Source organism: Cherax quadricarinatus, chromosome 5, assembly GCF_038502225.1.
Source record: "Cherax quadricarinatus isolate ZL_2023a chromosome 5, ASM3850222v1, whole genome shotgun sequence".
Classification (NCBI taxonomy): domain Eukaryota; kingdom Metazoa; phylum Arthropoda; class Malacostraca; order Decapoda; family Parastacidae; genus Cherax; species Cherax quadricarinatus.
This window is the reverse complement of record NC_091296.1, coordinates 58,949,681-58,972,180: the sequence shown is the minus strand read 5'-3', so window position 1 is coordinate 58,972,180 and position 22,500 is coordinate 58,949,681. Positions and strand designations below refer to the sequence as shown.

The window sequence follows — 22,500 nt, the reverse complement described above, 5'->3', positions numbered from 1 at the left end:
GTACCAACACTCTTATATGGATGTGAAGCTTGGGTGGTAAATGCAGCAGCGAGGAGACGGTTGGAGGCAGTGGAGATGTCCTGTCTAAGGGCAATGTGTGGTGTAAATATTATGCAGAAAATTCGGAGTGTGGAAATTAGGAGAAGGTGTGGAGTTAATAAAAGCATTAGTCAGAGGGCAGAAGAGGGGTTGTTGAGGTGGTTTGGTCATTTAGAGAGAATGGATCAAAGTAGAATGACATGGAAAGCATATAAATCTATAGGGGAAGGAAAGAGGGGTAGGGGTCGTCCTCGAAACGGTTGGAAAGAGGGGGTAAAGGAGGTTTTGTGGGCGAGGGGCTTGGACTTCCAGCAAGCGTGCATGAGCGTGTTAGATAGGAGTGAATGGAGACGAATGATACTTGGGACCTGACGATCTGTTGGAGTGTGAGCAGGGTAATATTTAGTGAAGGGATTCAGGGAAACCGGTTATTTTCTTATAGTCGGACTTGAGTCCTGGAAATGGGAAGTACAATGCCTGCACTTTAAAGGAGGGGTTTTGGGATATTGGCAGTTTGGAGGGATATGTTGTGTATCTTTATACGTATATGCTTCTAAACTGTTGTATTCTGAGCACCTCTGCAAAAGCAGTGATAATGTGTGAGTGTGGTGAAAGTGTTGAATGATGATGAAAGTATTTTCTTTTTGGGGATTTTCTTTCTTTTTTGGGTCACCCTGCCTCGGTGGGAGACGACCAACTTGTTGAAAAAAAAAAAAAAAAAAAGAATTTATATATATATATATATATATATATATAGATATATATATATATATATATATATATATATATATATATATATATATATATATATATATAAGAGTTCATTAACTAGCCAAAGCATATCAACTGCACAAAGTCATTAAGACTACCAGTCAGGGATACTACCAACCAGTCCAGGATACTAACAGTCAAGGATTTTGCCCATCAAGGATACTACCAGTCAGGGATACTTTAATCCCTAAAACAGGGATTAAAAACTATATAATTTTGGCTGCTGTGGGTCATGAGAGGCTTTGAGTGTGGCAGGATGAACAGACTACGGAATTTCTTGTGTGATGACTGCTCCATTAACAGGAGAGAACACTATAATCAACTGTTCTCTCTGAACATTGTAGGTATTTCCGTAACACGTGAAGGCTTGACAACCGATAAACTTACAAGATATCTCAAGTAGACTGACAGCAGGTAGACAGTAGTGAATCAGGTAACACTGTCACCAGCATTTATTGTGTCCACATCACAGTCAATAACAACAATGACGATCTTATTAAGCTTGAGTAATAGTGGTGGGTCAGTGAGTGACTTTGAATGTATATCCAAGTAAAAGCACTTTAATGTTCTACTAGTACAGTTTCTAACTCACTGATGCACACTCAGCCAAACATGGAGAAAGCAAAAAGATTACTGATACAAAAACACCATTTTCTCGATATTGTGAACCAAGATTTTATATTATTCAGTCTAGAACGGGAAAGAAGAATCGTTTAAAGTTTCCTCTCCAAACCATATATTTTTGTGAATTATTACAGCCAAGAAATTTTAACCTTTTTTTTTTTATCTTTACTCTCACGATATTACGAAACAATGACTAATATCTCTCTTTATGGACAGGAGTGATAGGCTTTATGATCAATAGTGTAATCACGAGGCTAGTGTGTGTCGTTGGGTGTTCCTGTTAAGAAAAGTGAGTTGGTGTCTAGGTAGGACGTCCACAAAGTATTCTCCAGGAAAAGAGAAGGTTGGGAAGAATTGTAACATTTGTAATCAAGTGATTTCACCAGAAAGTCTCCTCGTAGAGGTCGCAAGAATAGTTTCCTGTACTGATACCACACACACACACACACGAAGAGGCAGGGCCAGGAGCTGTAAATCGACCCCCCTCAAGGAAGGTTCCTTGATGTTGGTGAGGAGCTCTTGATTTAGGGAATTGGATCTGTGCTCCAGTTCCCCGAGTTAAACCTGAATGCCTTCCACATCCCCCTCCCAAGTGCTGTATAATCCTCCGGGTTTAGCGCTTCCCCTTGATTATAATAATAATAATAATAATAATGTAAATCGACCCCTGCCAATACAAATAGGTGAGTACACACACATGCGCGCGATCCATACATAACTAAAAGAGGTACGATAAGACTTTCGTAGCCAGAAGAGAATAAATCCAGTAACAGCCAGCGAAGAGGTGGAGCTAAAACACTCAGATAACATCCAAACATGGAAGGTAGAAGTGATGAAACTGCTGATAGAACTATACGCTACAGCAGTTGCAGGACCTGCCAGTATCTATGGGTACCAACAGAGGATGGAAGGAAGAATTAAGAAAGCCTTTTACGACTATACATGACAAATCACCGGATTTGTTTACGAGACAAATACCGAGAGATTTAATTTTCCAAGAGACTTTTTTTTTTATATCCCGTGCCTTGGATCAAACCTAATTACTCCCTATTCTTCAGGCGTTGTATGACCCTTACGGGTTTTGCAGTTTTCCCTGAACATAATAAAGATAATGAAAACAAATAATAATAGAAATATCAACAACATAGAAAATAAGAGGGAGGCATTGTACCTGCCACTGGCTATCTGATTCTCATGAATCGCTTCACAGATGTCACCTTGCTCACACTCCAGCAACACAGACGTCACCTTGCTCACACTCCAGCAACACAGACGTCACCTTGCTCACACTCCAGCAACACAGACGTCACCTTGCTCACACTCCAGCAACACAGACGTCACCTTGCTCACACTCCAGCAACACAGACGTCACCTTGCTCACACTCCAGCAACACAGACGTCACCTTGCTCACACTCCAGCAACACAGACGTCACCATGCTCACACTCCAGCAACACAGACGTCACCTTGCTCACACTCCAGCAACACAGACGTCACCTTGCTCACACTCCAGCAACACAGACGTCACCTTGCTCACTCCAGCAACACAGACGTCACCTTGCTCACACTCCAGCAACACAGACGTCACCTTGCTCACACTCCAGCAACACAGACGTCACCGTGCTCACACTCCAGCAACACAGACGTCACCTTGCTCACACTCCAGCAACACAGACGTCACCTTGCTCACACTCCAGCAACACAGACGTCACCTTGCTCACACTCCAACACAATGATAGACAAGACACACGTGCAGCATCGGAGTGTTTCTAGTGTTGAAACGTTTCGCCTGCACAGCAGGCTTCTTCAGTCTAATACCATTTATAATAGGATACTTGTCTGACAAAATAACATCATAATACGGGGCGAAACGTTTCCTCAATAAAGATACCCAAGAGTTGCACATGGGTCTAATTTATCAACAGATCTTTTTATCATGGGGAGCGCTAAACCCGTAGGGATTGCACAGTGCCTGGGGGGAATGGAAGGTATTCTGGCTTGATTCAGGGAATTGGAACACAGATCCAATTCTCTAGATCAAGAGCCCCTTATCAGCATCAAAGAACCTCCTTGAGGGGCTCATCAGATCTATTAATAACTTGTTTTGTATGACCCCAATGGAAATAAGTCACTTGACTTTTTTGGGTTATCCTAGGTTTTCTACACATATGCTGCTATGTATGATAATCTACGTAACTGTATTTGTGTATACCTGAATAAACTTACCAACCTCCACTAGTGGGCCCCGCTCACCTATTTTTTTTTATTCAGATGAATTTACAGGCTAAGAGATATTATCCTACCTGAGTTCATTTCAAAGCCAAGCTCTGTTCAAAGTATACTAACACCCCCTACCTCCGGGATGCGATCCACAAGTCAATTAACACCCATTTACCTACTTACTGCTAGGTGAACAGTCTTTGGTATAGATATAATGTTTGTAAGGAAACAGGACAAGCTTTTCCTGACGTGGGTCTTAGTCATACGATGACCCACAGCTGGAGCTTTTGATCATCTGACCGAGGACTTCCATTGGCTCACCGGTCCACCTCTTTAAAAATCATGGTTATGATCATAACCATTAGTCTTCTTAGTCTTTGGCCTCATACTTTTGCCTTTATTCTAAGTGATTGACCACCTATCAAGGCGAAGGGACTGACCACCTTAGAATTTCCTCTCTACTGCTACTGTCTCCAGCGTTATAATCGCCTGTATTAGGTAAGATAAGATAAGATTTCGTTCGGATTTTTAACCCCGGAGGGTTAGCCACCCAGGATAACCCAAGAAAGTCAGTGCGTCATCGAGGACTGTCTAACTTATTTCCATTGGGGTCCTTAATCTTGTCCTCCAGGATGCGACCCACACCAGTCGACTAACACCCAGGTACCTATTTGCTGCTAGGTGAACAGGACAACAGGTGTAAGGAAACGTGTCGAATGTTTCCACCCGCCGGGAATCGAACCCGGGCCTTCCGTGTGTGAAGTGGGAGCTTTAGCCACCAGGCCACCGGGCTATGATAGTCTGAACGTTTCGACAGTATACTTAGGTGTTGCACCAGTATCCTACTCATCAACTTGTCGGTACTGTAAACATTTATAAGCACGTGTGAAATCCCAAAATACAGTTGCTTACACTCTTATCTGTAAACACACATTTGCTAAATGTTCACTCTTGTTGAAACCTTCACACTTACCAACCCTTCATGACAATCTTCCTACAGAGAGAGTGTGAGTGTAACTGTTTAAGTGTAATTGCGTGAGTGAGGTTACAGTTCTGGCCGACACATTACCCAGGCGAGGCACTCACACATGACAACCTGCTTGTCTGGCGTGACCGAACTTTCACTCTCAGGGCGACACTATACCAGCCACACCTGCAGCCACACCACCACCTACACCTGAACATATAAAAACGTATATTTAACCACAAAGAAGTAAATTAAAAAAAAAATGATACGTCTGGTAACGAGGTGGCTGAGGGGAAAAATAGGAAACGTTCAAATTTTGACGTTCATTTCTCTTGGTGAAGGAAAGTGATTTGCACCGAGATGTTTTGCGGGGGTCGAGTCTCAGCTTGTGGCCCCAACGGGCAGTATTTTTTTTTTTTTGCTAACCTCCTGGGCCCTATCATACCTACTCTCAACTTCGTTACTCCGTAATGAAGTCGCTCCTGCAAGTATGGCTGAATAGAGGGAAACTTCGTAAGTTTTAAAACACTTAAAACAAAGTTCAGAGTGGTTAGGCCACTTATTCTCCCTTGCATGTCTTTTTTTGCCAGTGTACCCACAAGTCTCGCCGTTGTTTTGTCATGCTCTAAATCCTCTTCCTCCCTCATACTTGCTCTTCCTGTGGCTAACTAGGTGTATTTCTGTATCCACGCATTGTTCCTCAGTGCAGGCGATTGGAATAGTGCAGAGTGCGGCATAAGTTGATAATGCGGTTAAGTATTAGTGTTGAAGATCTGAAGGGAATCAGAAGAGGCATTCACATATATGGAAACTAATATGCAAATTTCTTCAATTAATAATGGTAAATTATGACACACAACCACAATGTTATTCAAACCTTTCAAAGAGACCAATATACTAAAATACACGAGCACATTAAGTTTGAAGCCTATCAGAAGTTATACTTTATCAAATAATTTACCGAATGAAATCGGCAAATTTGGTTGTATGTCAGCCAATAGTAGCATGAACCTTGTGTTCAGGAAACCACACAAGTGGTGAGAATTTGAAGCCGATCAGATGAGTCATTCTCCAGTTATGGCATACATTCCAATGACTCCAAGATTTTTGCACTATTTTGATACATTAACAAATTTACCTGAACGTATACAAGATTTAATGGATACTTTCCTAGCTCTAAGATGCATCAGAAGACGTAAACTGAAATAGAGGTACGATTAAGCTCATGGAGAAGGGAGTGGACCTAGTAGCGGCCAGCGAAGAGGAGGGGCCAGGAACTGTGCCTTGACCCATTCAACCATAAATAGGTCAGTACACACATTAAGTTCTGGAAAACCATAGATGATACTACATATTTTTACTTGGTCATGACATGTGAACTGTAGAGAATGGATCTTCAGTATTTTGAAGAATTTATTTCAAGAAAGAGTAAAGATGGAAAAAAATGTGAATAACATAAATATAAGCAATGTGGAGAATTAAAGATGGTACAGAATTTATACAGTTTGCTTAATAAATACACAAGTAAAGTAATTCCTAACCGAATCAAAACAATGAAAAAAAAATTATGAGAGAATGAAAGATAAGATAGGCAAATATACAAGTGCAGCGCTAGGTATGATTAGGCTCTTGAGGGTGAAGTCAGACTCATCCACAGTTATCAAAAGTTACGTGAATAATATTCCCGGAAATAGCAGGAGATGGTCACCACCAAACACACCATCAACAGACACCAGTGGTATGAAGAGGCAAGAACCCTTAATGAGAGGTGCATGACAGTCAAGACTGTTGACGCAGGCTGTAGTGAACGGTGACGTGCAGTGGTGAACCGAGCTGGCAGGCTGTCTTACTGGTGAAGAGTGAGCACAGACAGCCCACTGAATGACTCAGGCCTACACATACGTAGTAGCCTTTCCTTAGATGATGGTGAAGGTGAAGGTTGGGTAGATAAATTCACCACTTTTTTTGCAGCTCGTGTGATTCCTCATAGTCCCGTTTGACTAATCAAAACACCCGGACTACGGAAGAAGACACAGCGGTTACCAACATGACAAGTGGTTCACTCACTCCGTAAGCTGAAGGTTTTATGTAAGACGGGCGAGAGAAATAAACAGCCTAACGTTACGTTAAAACTATGGTTCCACAAATCAAGGCAGGTAACAGCTGTAAAAAATAAGAGAATAACAATACAGAGGCACGAATATTTGGATCAGCGAGCATTGTAAGTGACTTCCTGACGATGCCCAGTACCACACCTCACCTACCACCCTCCAGAGAGCAGTGTGGTTAGGGGCAGATAGTGTAACAGTCGCTTCACGCGTCCGGACGACCCACATACCCACATCATAGTAATACATGCTCATACAAACAATAGCATGAGCTTTTCTCCTCATGACATGAGGAGTAGCAACTGGAGCATTAAGTATCTGCACCATTCCAGGAAGCTGGGAACGGGTTCAACAACTTTAGTCATAGGGCCGGTGAACATGCCAGTTGTTCCAAGAATCTGACCCTCCTTTCTGCACACAAGCGTTGAAATTTTTAAGCCGAGTGGAGAGGCGTTCAAGTTATGAGCGAAAAAATCGTATAGATGTCCTTTTGAGGATACCTAAAAGTGGTTTAAAAATGTAATATTCATATGTAAATTACCTTGAGTTTTAACTTACGGCTTTGTAGTTCAATAACGATGAACACGTTAATCTCCCACTCTTTCCCATGTGGGACAAACCAATACACTATCTCGTTCTCTACCTAGGAAAGAAAGCAATACCGTCATGTTGTAAGCAGGTAGATATCTTATCTCTCGCTCTATACGTGTGAGACAAACCGATACCTTCACATTTATCACCATGTTACAAAAAGAGAAGTTATGTGTCTGGCGGCTGGGTAGCAGAACACAGACGAGTGGAGAATTGCCGGGAGTTTGGGATAAGTCTCCTTACATATGTAGCCTGTGAAAGTCTTCTCTTTACTAAGAAGGCGTGGGATCACGGTCAGAACTGGCTATGTTTAGTATAAATTATCAATTTTATTTTGTAAATTATAACCAGGAGACAATCCGACAAAATAATTTAATATCTTTAATATTAACGTGTCTTAAAAGTAGTAATATACTCTTGTTGAAAAAATGCAGAATGGTACTTTTCAGTACAATAATACTAAGGACCATAAGTTTATAATACTATTTATGTACATTTAGTTAAAGTAACATTTACATTGTCACAAGTCGTAATTCACCATATATACACACAGACGAAATGTCTCGTTATAGATCGACTATGTACGTACAAGACTAAATGGTACATCCATGCTCGAATAATCACAGTCTACGAGTACAATAATCCACCAAGAAGCCAGCCTATGGACGGAGACATTTGTCAAAACATAAGCGATTTTAACAAAGAACACAAGCACACAGCCGAGATCTTCAATAGAATATAGAAGTCCTAATACTTCCTTCTTACTGAATAAGATCTACTCACTTCAAAATCAAGACTACGGTAATACGTAGATATCATAGTTAAATCCAATGAATGACTTTATAACGTCAGAAAAACTCGCAGTCTTAGTGGATATCAAAATCTCTAAGTCCAGAATTAACTCTGGACTTCACAAATACTTAGTGTAGCGAGAAAGAGGATCCATCTCACCAACGGAACCGTCTATTATCCAAAACTTGAGTCAACACAAACTTCGAGGAGATGTTTCCAAGGCTAGAGGTAGGCTGGTACTCACTCAGGCAACGAGATGTTTCCAAGGCTAGAGGTAGGCTGGTACTCAATCAGGCAACGAGGTGTTATCAAGGCTAGAGGTAGGCTGGTACTCACTCAGGCAACGAGATGTTATCAAGGCTAGAGGTAGGCTAGTACTAACTCAGGCAACGAGGTGTTATCAAGGCTAGTGTCATGTGGGTTTCAATAACATGGATGGGGTAAAAATACTCACGTAGGCTGGTTTGTATGTATAATATATAACGGGAAGTATGGGAAGCGCCAACAGCCGACCTGTCTCTCTCTACTCCCTGTCTTCGACTGACTCACAAGTGCCTACAGGGTGAGGGGTGTTTGAAATCCTGCTATGGTCAGCAGCAATATGAATAACAGTCAGTGATTCACACAGATGGTTGGTAGTGAGTCATCTACTGGTACACTGGTTACTGGTAACTGGTTACTAGGAACTGGTACTACTACTGAGAGCTCGGCGACGCTAATGTATGTCGTCCCGACATACAGCTAATACAACTAGAGATGGCAGGTGTACGGCTTGGGCTGATTCTATACAATGTCAAAGTACACAACAATTGAACATTATAACATACATAAGTAGAATATTGGAATGGAAGCTTATGTAATTGAAACTGTAATAAAACTGTAACGCATTACAAGGTATGATATAGCACAACTCATCGAATGAAACTCAACATTTGGATTACACAATAGAAGTGATAAAAAAAATTTGATCGATTAATCTGTATTCATGTGATCTATGGATTCTGAGGAAGGAATATATACAAAGAAAGAAGTGTTTAACAGAAAGGCAGATTCAGTGCACTCAAATCTCAAATCTCAGAATTCGGAGAGAACGTGAACACAAAAAAAAAATTCTTGAATACTGATAAGTTGATACTGTAATTATTCATCTATACAGGTTATTTACATTTAACCCCAACTCTGCTAGGGTGAGATTGACATATGCAGAATGGGTGTCATCTCTGGGAGGATCAAACTCTGTTGCACTGGCTAACTCATGCTGTATTTGAGGCAAACCTGAATTGGTAGTAACAAATGATACTTGATTTCTCAATACCTATCGTGTACGTAGGGAATAACGACATTCAGGTTGATCGTCTGACTGAGTATCAGAGGTAGAGAGTACAGGATCAGGAGGATTGTCAGAGTCTTTCACATTAGTCTGGGCTGGAACATCATTATCATCACATACTAACTTCATATGATCTAAATGCGATTCTTTATACTGACCAGTACTAATTTCTCTAACCTTATACTTATTGCCAGTGATATGTTCAACTACTCGATAAGGACCAACAAACTTTTGATCAAGCTTAGGCATTGCAGATGTTTTGTTAAAGTTAGTCAGCATAACTCTCGAACCTACTTTGATTTTGGACGGCTTTGCTCGAGTGTTAGCGACTCTTGTAAATTCTGCTGTTGATTTATGAAGTGTTTCACGGATTTTTCTAAAGACACTTTGAGCTAAGCTGGTACTAGTTGCTATGAAATCATCAGGGTTGTAATTTGGTTTCGGATTAGAATATAGCAACTCACAAGGCAAACGTTTATCTACACCGTACAATGCATAATGTGGAGTGTCACCTATGGAAACATTGTAAGCAGAATTTATAGCACACTGCACATCAGGTATAACTTCATCCCAAGTTTCACTGTTTGGATTGATAGTGGCTCTCAAGACATCAAGTACTTTTTTATTGGTTCGTTCCGCTAACCCATTGCTGGCAGGATGATGAGGAACAATGGTGGATTTAGAGATCTTGTACAAGGTACACAAATTTTCAAGAATCTCATTACAGAATTCACCTCATTATCTGTTACTAGGGACTTAGGGGTGGTATGCCTGCAGATAATGCATTCTTTAAATGCTTTAGCTACTGTCTCGGCAGTCTTATCTGCAATAGGAACTAACTCACAATATCTGGTGAAATGGTCTACCATAACACATAGATGTTTGTTGCCTTGGAGGGAACATTGGAAATTAGTTAACAGATCTAGCGCAACTCTTTCCCACGGTTCGCTAGTAGTTGGATACACTTGGATTGGATTAGGGCCATTAGCATTACCTTTATGTTGCATGCAGACACTACATTTCTTGACATACTCAGAAATATCAGTTGCCATACGAGGCCAAAAGTATTTCAATCTGGCTTGTTTTACTGAACGATCCATACCAGGGTGTGCAACACCTGGTACATCGTGAACTAGCTGTAAGGCTACATTCACTAGTGACTGTGGAATTACTAACTGGTATACTCTTCTGCTAGGAGTACCCAACTCGGCTGTTCGATACAGTAATTCTTGGTTCATGACAAGTCACTGATGGGTGCTGGTGGCTTCACAGTCAGAATAAGATCTTCCTGGAGCAGGAATCGAATCACACCAGACCACATGGGATCTGATCGTTGAGCATTCTTTACATCCTCAGCACTAAATGGAGGGTCTGCAGTTACTATACTAACATGTCGTGATAAGGCATCTGCGACTACATTTGACTTGCCAGGTAAGTGTTCAAAGGTGGGATTGAACTCTTGGATAGTCAAGGTCCATCTGGCTAACCTTCCAGTAGGTTGTTTGTTCTGGAATAAAGGTATCAGTGGAGCATGGTCTGTCAAGACATGAACAGAGTACTGATAAATAATGTCTCGGAAGTGCTTTAAAGACCATACTATTGCTAAAGCTTCTTGCTCAGTTACTGTATAATTACGTTCAGCCTTTGTATGGATTCGGCTAGCAAATGCAACTGCGTTGTACTTGCCATCAGTCTTCTGAGCTAGTACGGCACCTATGCCAATAGAACTAGCATCAGTTGTCAGATAGAAGGGCTTAGAAAAATCTGGAAATTTCAAAATTGGAGCAGATGTTAGCTTTTCTTTTAGAGTTTGGAATGCTCTTTCTTGACGGAAGGTCCAAACAAAAGGAGCATCTTTCTTAAGCAACTCAGTTAGAGGAACAGCTATAGAAGAAAAATTGGCAATGAAAGATCTATAAAAACCTGCTAAGCCCACAAAGGATCTTACGGCATCAGCAGTTTTGGGAGTTGGAAAATTTAGTACTGCAGTTACTTTACTTTGGTCAGTCGTAACCCCTCTAGGAGTGACTACGTGACCAAGAAACTTAATTTCTGATCTGAAAAATTGACATTTAGACAGTTTGATCTTTAAATTGGCTTCTTCAAGCTTACCAAGTACTACATCAAGTCTTTTCAAGTGTGTATCCACGTCTTTAGACATGACGATTACTTCATCTAAGTACACCATAAGTGCATTACCTATGAGACCTCTAAAGATATTAGTCATGAGCCTTGAGAACGTGATAGGGGAGGATCGTAATCCAAACGCCATACGGAGGAAGTGATAATGACCTGTAGGAGTGGAGAATGCAGTTAGCTCTTGGCTGTCCTCGTGAAGAGGGACTTGCCAAAACCCTTGTAACAAGTCCAGGGTTGAAAAGACTTTGTTATCTCCGATGTTACGTAAAAGATCACCCAGTACAGGAAGTGGGAAGCGATCTGGAATAGTTTTCGCATTTAACTTCCTAAAGTCAATCACTGGGCGCCAAGTACCATCCTTCTTAGGTACTAGGATCAAGGGTGCATTCCAAGGTGAATTGCTAGGTGCAATAACTCCATCATCAAGCATTTGATTGATCAATTCTTCTGCGACAGCAACTTGTGAATGAGGCATTCTGTATGCAGGTATAGAGATAGGTCTAGTACCAGGTTCAAGTGGAATACGATGGGACAATAAGTTCGTTATACCCATCTTCTCACCTGGTAAGGCAATGGCTTTACGACATTTGTTCAACAGAGTCAACAAACACTTGACTTCATCTGGGAAGTCAGTGGGAGCTAAGTCTTTCTCCTCAACTGGTGGAACAGATTGATCCAGTGAAGTGGATGAGGTCTCCCCGGTAGAAATAGCACCTGGTCAGGTGACAACTCATCCTCTACCTGAACAGGGTAAGGATAGTGAACAAGGTCAACAAGATTGGTATTTGCTCTGAGACGAACACTGTGACCAGAAGTGTTAGCTAGGAAGAAATGGATCTTACTATCTCTTACAACATGTAAGGATGGTTCAACAAATAGACCTTTTACTTTGCAGGAATCACTGTCAACTAGGACGTTATCACCATCTGGAACACTAGGAACAACAACAGACACTCTAGTGAGGGCACTAGCCGTGACAGAAACGTCTTTCTGCAGACGGCATGTGACATCAACAAGAGATGGCATTACTAGTTGCAAGTAATCGTTTTCCGACAAGGCGTCCCCTGTGGAGAAACTACTACTCAAACTAGCAGACATTGCAGGGATAGGCTCAGCACTCAAGGTAGTCAGAGCGTCCTCGGACACTTGAGGTAACTGGACACTATCTTGCAAGTCTGAAGTTGCAGGAACACAGACAGGAGTGACAGGATCACCAGTGCCTGACCGCTTGGGTACGCTACTGGAAAATGCACTGGCCTGTAAGGACTTAATCCGAATGTCGTACTCTGCGGCAGTATGGCAGATCTCGGATCCAAGCTTGTAACCCCAAAATGGTACGATCACATCATCAATTTGGGCATGCCATCGATAAGGGTCGAGCACAATGCGTAAGTCTCGCATGGAAGCAAATCCCAGTAGAAGGTCACCAGGGAAAGCAATTTGGTCGACAACAAGGAAGGAAGCAGTGAAGTCTCTACCTTGGATAGAAAAGGTGAGGGAAGTCTGACCTCGGACACGCAGGTGAGAACCAGCTACTCCACTAAAGGAGGACACATGAGTCGGTTCTACGAGAAGGACATGTTGTAACTGCTTATCCCTAAACAAACTAGACCTGATAATATTGACTTGCGCACCAGAGTCCATGAACAAATGAACGGGCGCATTATGAACAGATGCTTGCACTATAGGGCCTATGGTTGCATTGGAAGTTATTTGCAAACAAAAAGGTGGATTGTCATCAGAAAAGATTTGTCCCACTTCATCCCCAGAATCATCTACGTCAGAGACGTGTGAAGCAACATCATCAGCAGGATTGTCATTCTCGAGACTGCTTAAGGCTTCAAAGGAATTGTGAATGGGGATGGTGTACTCATTATCACCTACTGTCACCATGGGACGGTTTGACTGGGGCGCTCGAATTCCCCCGAATTGGAAGAATGAGCCTGGTTCTGGTTAGTTTGAGAACCACGATGTCTGTTTCCTCTACGGGTTCTGCGATTGGAACGGCCACGGAAAGACCTAGAGTACTGAAGGTTGTAAAGAGCATTGCACTCAGATGTGTCATGTCCATGTATTCTATGATAAGTACAGTAGGGAAGATCTGACTGGTACTCATCATCAGTACGACGCCTCTTAGGGTGACTATAGAGGTAGGCTGGTACTCACTCAGGCAACGAGGTGTTATCAAGGCTAAAGGTAGGCTGGTACTCAGGCAACGCCTCTAAGCCAGACGTCAACTCGGTTCATGGGACACCTACTCGAGAGACCGATTGACTATTTTACGGTAGTTAGCACAGCAATTCCCGACTTCATTTAATAAAACACATCCTACCTATATACATAGCTAAATAACATAAGGTCAGATAATATTATAAAGCAAGATATATTCATTTTAGCTATTAATGAAGATACAGACAATGTAATATTAGGTGAAAATAAAAATATGTACATATAATAACAAATACACCTTGGGTCCCATGCAGGGACGCAACACACCATTAACATGATTTTTAATCCCAGTGAAATATTCACTGGTATGCGTGGTGAAATTAGCACTATAATAAGCCTTACATGCACTAAACTGATTGTTATGTCACATGTTCCTCAGTATCAACAATCAGTTCTGATTAACATGATTATATTTCAATATTTGTGGCCAGCGGGAACACAGTACCTTAGATAATAAATGAAGGATGCTTCTTGAGGTATACCCCTCTCGTGTTAATTATTTGTTTTACTCTTTAATATAAGGGATGGCAGGGATACCATCATGCCCAGTGAATGACTCTTTTGTTTCAAGGTAATGAGCCTACCGTTTCTTTGTTTTCCTTGGATGACCCATACGGGTTTATCTCCTCACATGAAATACAAAATGCAGGTAATACAGGGTCATGCAGCTGCCGCAGGAGGGGAAGACAGGGTCATGCAGCTGCCGCAGGAGGGGAAGACAGGGTCATGCAGCTGCCGCAGGAGGGGAAGACAGGGTCATACAGCTGCCGCAGGAGGGGAAGACAGGGTCATGCAGCTGTCGCAGGAGGGGAAGACAGGGTCATGCAGCTGCCGCAGGAGGAAGTTTAGTTTAATATGTTTATTATGCACCCCATACCCATCCTGCGCAGGAGGAAAAGACAGGGTTATGCAGCTGCCGCAGGAGGGGAAGACAGGGTCATGCAGCTGCCGCAGGAAGGAAAGACAGGACCATGTAGCTGCAACAGGAAAGACAAGCAGGGTCATTCAGCTAAGACAAGAGGGAAAAGCAGGGTCAAGCAGCTGCTGCAGGAAAGTACGCCTGGCTACAGTCTGATAAACAGGTCACCAGCTTCATGAAAGCACCACAGGTTACAAAGGTCAATTCTACACACACTAGGTGTGATCTCCGGCCTTGACCTCTGACCTGCTCCTCCAGTTGACAAAACTGATACCATCATGGTGGTCAGGAGGACGTGTGGAGTGACAGCACCATGACGCCTCAGTGAAAGTTTTAACGCAGTCATGACACACGGAACAAGGTGAGAAAGTAAGACAATTATCCACTAATTCCACTATTTAAACGACAAATTACATGGTTGAAATTGTGGATAAACTCTCATATTCCGCAAGTTTTATTTCCAACGGCTTCGTCATGGACCGGGCCGAGGGGGCGTTGTCCCCAGGGACACCCTCCACGTATATCTATCTATCTATCTATCTATCATATATATATATATATATATATATATATATATATATATATATATATATATATATATATATATATATATATATATATATATATATATAAGATCACAGGTGATATATCACAATATGCAGAACAACCACAGTGAAAAAATAGTGAAATTCCAAGCGCTTTCGTGACTTCCCACATTATCAAGTTAGTTTAATATGTTTATTATGCACACCATACCCATCCTGTGGGCGGTAGTCAAAATATTACAGAGGAGGAACTAGGAAAATAAAAGGTTAACAGGAAGGCATATAAGGACGACACTACACCTCACTGTCACCCCACAACAACACCTGACGTTTTATGATGATGTTGGGAGGTAGTCAGTGATCCGTGAAACAGTTTATATTCTACCCACAGATTTTTTGGGTAGAATATAAACTGTGTTTGCTGTTGCAGTTGAATACTGCTGGAGAGTCGGGGAGGTGCCTTGATGCCTCGGAGAGGCTCTTGAGTCAAGGAAGTGAGCCTCTCCTTCCTTGGATCGAAACTAATTTCCCTCCTCTTTCCTTAGCACTGTATGATAACCCCCTCCCTACGTATTTTGCGCTTCCCACTGACAATAATAATAATAATAATAATAATAATAATAATAATAATAATAATAATAATAATAATAGTGTTTAATAAAGATGAGAAAAAATATTCACTAATTTTTAGCCTCAAAGTTGTAACAAGATAATGCAAATTTATTCTGCAGGGCAAGAGTTGCATGGGCTTGTTTGCTAACAGTTGCTGCCCATGTTCGCCTAGCAGGGTATAGACACCTGGGTATTTTGTTGACTGTTGTGGGTCGCCTTCTGGGGGCAGGTCCACTGCTAAACATGCAGTGGCTATATATCTGGGAAATGGAAGGGGAGGGTGCAGTAAGTTTTTATTTCACGAGGAGGGTACTCGATATTCTTTGGATCAAGTGGAGCTATGTGATGAAGCAGTCAGTGCTACGTTGCTGAGATGATTCACACTGGCTGGTGGTGAGTCATGTATATGTGCTACACAGTGTTGCTACGCTCCACAGCAGCTGTAATACAGCGTTGCTTTCACCAAGTGCAGCGGTGTTCTAGCAGGCCTGTAGCCGCACCACCAGCTTGTTATGATCCACAGTTAGCAGAGATCACTACCAATCGACGAGGAAATAAGGTAGACATAGCAGGAGCTGGTGACAGCACTGGGTCCAAGAGGGGTCATGACCTTTTTCTTGAGGTGTCACTTTGCAAGCTTTTTTGGCATTGAATGATATTACTTATTAAACTGTTACTACTGCTGAGAAAATTAACATTTCTGGATATTTAAAACCTTCGAATTCAGAAAAAAACTCGCCCCTCCGGCAGACTATGACTCTCAGTACAGGCAAGGAGGAACCCTCCCTAGCTAGACAATTCCTGGATCTGCCACTGACTTATGATTTAACTCTAGTGGTTAACCAAACACTACATGCATGTACAGTATGCCAACAGAAGAGAAAAGAGAATAATGTAATTAACCAGTAGCGAACACTTGACTATTACCAGTGAAAGCACATTCATAAGAAAGCAAGATAGATAACCAATACAAAGTGAACTCAGCTGTCAGCTGAGAGTCTAGCTGCACTGAATCATTCCATAAACGAGGTAACGAAGTCACTCGGTCAGCTCTCTTCTGCGAGGTCAGAATACCACAGCACACAACGGTCACTACATTCGGAGTCGTATATTACCTCTAGATGGGTCTGTCTACTATGTTTTCAGCTGGACAAGATGACTTACAGGAGTGTGGCTTTGTTCTGTCATTTCATGTATAGTGCAAATACACAGCTACAATGAGCTGAATATCTACAATGTAACATGTACCTGTAGATGCACTTGGTGCACACAACAGTGGCTTACATGTCTCCTGTGCACGGGATAGGCCTTGTTGAAAAATGCTGATTCGCAAGTAATAGTAACTCTGGGTCTGCTGGAATGAAACCTTTGAAGTTGGAATATTTAATGATATCCGCATTACCTTAATGAAATTTCCCAGCTCAGGGCTGACACATTTCATCACCATGTATGTGACACTGTGGGACGGGATGTGACAGGGGAACATACAGTAGCCAGCTTTGGTTCCCACTGTATAACCGCCATGTAACAGCGCCTTGCTGATGTATCCAATCTTGCTAAAATGAAACAAGAAGCATGTAGGATCCAGGCCACTCTGTAACCCCAGGTCCTTCATGCATGTAGGATCCAGGCCACTCTGTAACCCCAGGTCCTTCAAGCGTGTAGAATCCAGACCACTCTGTGACCCCAGGTCCTTCAAGCATGTAGGATCCCGACCACTCTGTGACCCCAGGTCCTTCAAGCGTGTAGTATCCAGACTACTCTGTGACCCCAGGTCCTTCAAGCTGGGGGGGGGAAGGAGGGTGAACTGACTGCTGGCTGAGGGTTATTGATTTAAGGAATTTGAACTATCCCTCAGTTTCCTCAGATCAACCCTAATTACCTTCCATTCCCCAAGTGCTGCGTAACCCTTACGGGTTTAGTGCTATCACCCCAGCCTGGCTGACTGTTAGTGGTGTTACCACCCCAGCCTGGGTGGCTTAGTGGTGTTTTCACCCCAATCTGGGTAGCTTAGTGGTATTATCACCCCAGCCTGGGTGACTGTTAGTGGTGTTATCATCCCAGCCTAGGTGACTTTGTGGTGTTATCATCCCAGCCTGGGTGACTGTCAGTGGTGTTATCACCCCAGCCTGGGTGACTGTCAGTGGTGTTATCACCTTAGCCTGGATGACTGTTAGTGGTGTTATCATCCCAGCCTGGGTGACTGTCAGTGGTGTTATCACCCCAGCCTGGGTGACTGTTAGTGGTGTTATCATCCCAGCCAAGGTGACTTCGTGGTGTTATCATCTCAGCCTGGGTGACTGTCAGTGGTGTTATCACCCCAGCCTGGGCGACTGTCAGTGGTGTTATCACCCCAGCCTGGGTGACTGTTAATGGAGTTATCACCCCAGTCTGGGTGTACACTTCTTACCTATTTGTAAAATAGGAGAGAGGTTGGTAGCCTGACCTCAATAGTGTAGTGGAAAATTACTCGAATGAAGAACTGAAGATGCAATTAGAAGCCTCCTTGATGACTCTAATTTTACCAATTAGTCTCTGCACCGGTTCACTCGTTCTTGCCTAACAAATTCACTTCTTTTCTGCTAAGGTATTTAAAGTGGTGGCCCACGGTAAAAGAAGACATTGTTTACAACTTTGGAAAGTGGTAAAATCTTTATTAAAATTCTAGAAAGGAGCTTGTTGACGGAAGTAGGTCGTCCTCAGGGTATTGTGGCAGTCGTTCTCTCTTTGATCGAAGCATGACTGACTCAAAGACAACAGAGTTTGGATTAATGAAGTTAAATTTTCTGGAAATGGGATGAGTCACAAGTGGCGTGCCACTGTGGTCAGTACTGGGCCCCTTGTTGGTTACAAGTGGCGTGCCACAGGGGTCAGTACTGGGTTCCTTGTTGGTCACAAGTGGCATGCCACAGGGATCAGTACTGGGCTCCGCACCTAGAAGATGAGGTTTCGGTCCTACTTAGACCATTTACAAAGTCATTGTTTTCTGTTAGCGTGACTTTGCAAATGGTCCAAGTCGGACCGAAACGTCGTGGTACGACTTATTATTGTGTACGACTTACTATATGTATTAATGGTGGTAGAATTATCGACAATATGTTAGGTAAAAGGATACAGGTGCAACTAATGTGACATTTTATTGTGGCAACGTTTCGCTCTCCAGGAGTTTACCAAGCCGTTACAACTGGAGGAAGCTCCTGGAGAGCGAAACGTTGCCACAATAAAATGTCAAGGCATTGGCTTAAGCCGGTGGGAGAATTGGACCTGCCTCACATGTGCCAGTAGGCCTGCTCCAGTGTTTCTTCTTTCTTATGTTCTTATGCCCTTTTACCTAACTTTACACATTACTGGTCACCATGTTAAAGGACAATATATAAATAGGCTGGAAATATATATATATATATAATATACTTGCCATACTCCGTAGTGGAATGGGGTGGAGCTGCCAGCCACAGGGAGACCCAGAAGATCCCCCTTGCTATAACTTCATCCCAATAAGGTCGGAGACCCTTGGAGCATGGGGCAAGTGTGCTCTAAAGTTCCTCAAAGAGCTGGGTGAAAAGCTCATCATAGAAACCAAGGACTACAGGGCGACCAGCTTCCTCTTTCAGAGACTCAGTGTTGCAATCCAGAGAGGAAATGCCTGCAGCATTCTGGGCACGCGGCCCACCGCTGGGGAGCTGGACGAAATATTCGAGATGTAGCTCTGAGTTATTTAGGTTGTTTTACTTTCTATTGTATTTTTGTGAATGTTTTGTCAATGTATTTTGTCCTTAAATAAAATATACATTAAATATAGGGGGTGGTAGGAGAAAATTCTCAAACAGCTTCAGGGAGAACCTTGAGTTTTCCCTGAAGCAAGTTTATTCTTTTCTCTGAGGATGAGGGTCCCTATAACAGTTCCAGAGGTGGTACCTCCCTATATTTATATATATATATATATATATATATATATATATATATATATATATATATATATATATATATATATATATATATATATATATATATATATATATATATATACAATAAGATCACGGTAAACAGGTGATATCAGAATATGCAAAAAAACACTGTAAAAGAATAGTGAAATTCCAAGCGCTTTCGTGACTTCTCACATTATCAAGGAGAAGTCACGAAAGTGCTTGGAATTTCACTATTCTTTTACAGTGGTTGGTTTGCATATATATAATGAAGTATAAGCTGGGAAGTGTACAGCTGGAAGATCCGAAATAAAAGGGATATAATTAAGGCGATACAAAATATTTAACCGGGCCAGAACTCGCAGAAATGAATTTAAGCTGTAAATATTCAGTTGAAGGAAGGATATAGGAAAAAACTGGTTGGTTATAGAGGATAGCAGACTGCCAAGGAGCCTAATTTTTAAAATAATAATATAACCAAGTTTTAAAAGAGGTGGACTGGTAAGCCAGCGGAAGGCCTCGGTCAGATGACCAAAAGCTCCAGCTGCGGGTCATCATATGACTAAGACTCGCGTCAGGAAACACTTGTCCTGTTTCCTGGCGAATCTTACCTAACATAACGTTCCTCGGGTCAGCTCACTGACAGTGATAAGGAAATGTGTAGAATTTTTAACACATACTTCCTCTCAGTTTTTACACAGGAGGATACCAGCGATATTCCAGTAATGATAAATTATGTAGAACAGGACGATAATAAACTGTGCACGATTAGGGTCACAAGTGACATGGTCCTTAGGCAAATAGATAAATTAAAACCTAACAAATCCCCAGGCCCTGATGAACTGTATGCAAGGGTTCTAAAGGAATGTAAAGAGGAGCTTAGCACACCTTTAGCTAATCTTTTCAACATATCACTACAAACTGGCATGGTGCCAGATAAGTGGAAAATGGCAAATGTGATACCTATTTTCAAAGCAGGTGACAGGTCCATAGCTTCGAACTATAGACCAATAAGCCTAACCTCCATAGTGGGAAAATTTATGGAATCAATAATTGCCGAGGCAGTTCGTAGCCACCTTGAAAAGCATAAATTAATCAACGAATCTCAGCATGGTTTTACAAAGGGGCGTTCCTGCCTTACGAATTTATTAACTTTTTTCACTAAGGTATTTGAAGAGGTAGATCATGGTAATGAATATGATATTGTGTATATGGACTTCAGTAAGGCTTTTAACAGGGTCCCACATCAGAGACTATTGAGGAAAATTAAGGCACATGGAATAGGAGGAGAAATTTTTTCCTGGATAGAGGCATGGTTGACAAATAGGCAGCAGAGAGTTTGCATAAATGGGGAGAAATCAGAGTGGGGAAGCGTCACGAGCGGTGTTCCACAGGGGTCAGTGTTGGGCCCCCTGCTGTTCACAATCTACATAAACGACATAGATGAGGGCATAAAGAGCGACATCGGCAAGTTTGCCGATGACACCAAAATAGGCCGTCGAATTCATTCTGACGAGGACATTCGAGCACTCCAGGAAGATTTGAATAGACTGATGCAGTGGTCGGAGAAGTGGCAGATGCAGTTTAATATAGACAAATGCAAAGTTCTAAATGTTGGACAGGACAATAACCATGCCACATATAAACTAAATAATGTAGATCTTAATATTACGGATTGCGAAAAAGATTTAGGAGTTCTGGTTAGCAGTAATCTGAAACCAAGACAACAGTGCATAAGTGTTCGCAATAAAGCTAATAGAATCCTTGGCTTCATATCAAGAAGCATAAATAATAGGAGTCCTCAGGTTGTTCTTCAACTCTATACATCCTTGGTTAGGCCTCATTTAGATTATGCTGCACAGTTTTGGTCACCGTATTACAGAATAGATATAAATTCTCTGGAAAATGTACAAAGGAGGATGACAAAGTTGATCCCATGTATCAGAAACCTTCCCTATGAGGATAGACTAAGGGCCCTGAATCTGCACTCTCTAGAAAGACGTAGAATTAGGGGGGATATGATTGAGGTGTATAAATGGAAGACAGGAATAAATAAAGGGGATGTAAATAGTATGCTGAAAATATCTAGCCTAGACAGGACTCGCAGCAATGGTTTTAAGTTGGAAAAATTCAGATTCAGGAAGGATATAGGAAAGTACTGGTTTGGTAATAGAGTTGTGGATGAGTGGAACAAACTCCCGAGTACAGTTATAGAGGCCAGAACGTTGTGTAGCTTTAAAAATAGGTTGGATAAATACATGAGTGGATGTGGGTGGGTGTGAGTTGGACCTGATAGCTTGTGCTACCAGGTCGGTTGCCGTGTTCCTCCCTTAAGTCAATGTGACCTGACCTGACTAGATGAACATCAAAATGGTATACAATACCGACAGGTTGTTAGGCAAGACACATATGCAACAGTTAGACAACTTTATTCCGAAACGTTTCGCCTACACAGTAGGCTTCTTCAGTCGAATACAGAAAGTAGGCAGGAACAGTAGAGATGTGAAGACGATGTAATCAGTCCATCACCCTTGTAGTCGTAGAATTTGAGGTTGTCAGTCCCTCGGCCTGGAGAAGTTCAGTTCCATAGTCAGGAACTATGACTATGACTATGGAACTGAACTTCTCCAGGCCGAGGGACTGACAACCTCAAATTCTACGACTACAAGGGTGATGGACTGATTACATCGTC

At 42.1% G+C, this 22,500-nt stretch overlaps 1 protein-coding gene across 5 annotated transcripts in view; it reads right to left on the bottom strand.

Annotated features, from left to right (window-relative positions):
- The window catches only part of dco (discs overgrown), a 244,406-nt gene that overhangs the window by 207,100 nt on the left and 14,806 nt on the right, over positions 1-22,500 (bottom strand). The window contains exon 1 of one of the 5 annotated variants that reach the window (XM_070102752.1): positions 7,287-7,310. The exons of the other annotated variants lie outside the window; for them this stretch is intronic. The gene's annotated coding sequence lies outside the window, so the exon portion shown is untranslated. Of the gene's footprint in view, positions 1-7,286; positions 7,311-22,500 lie in introns of those variants that run through there. 5 annotated transcript variants of the gene reach the window in all.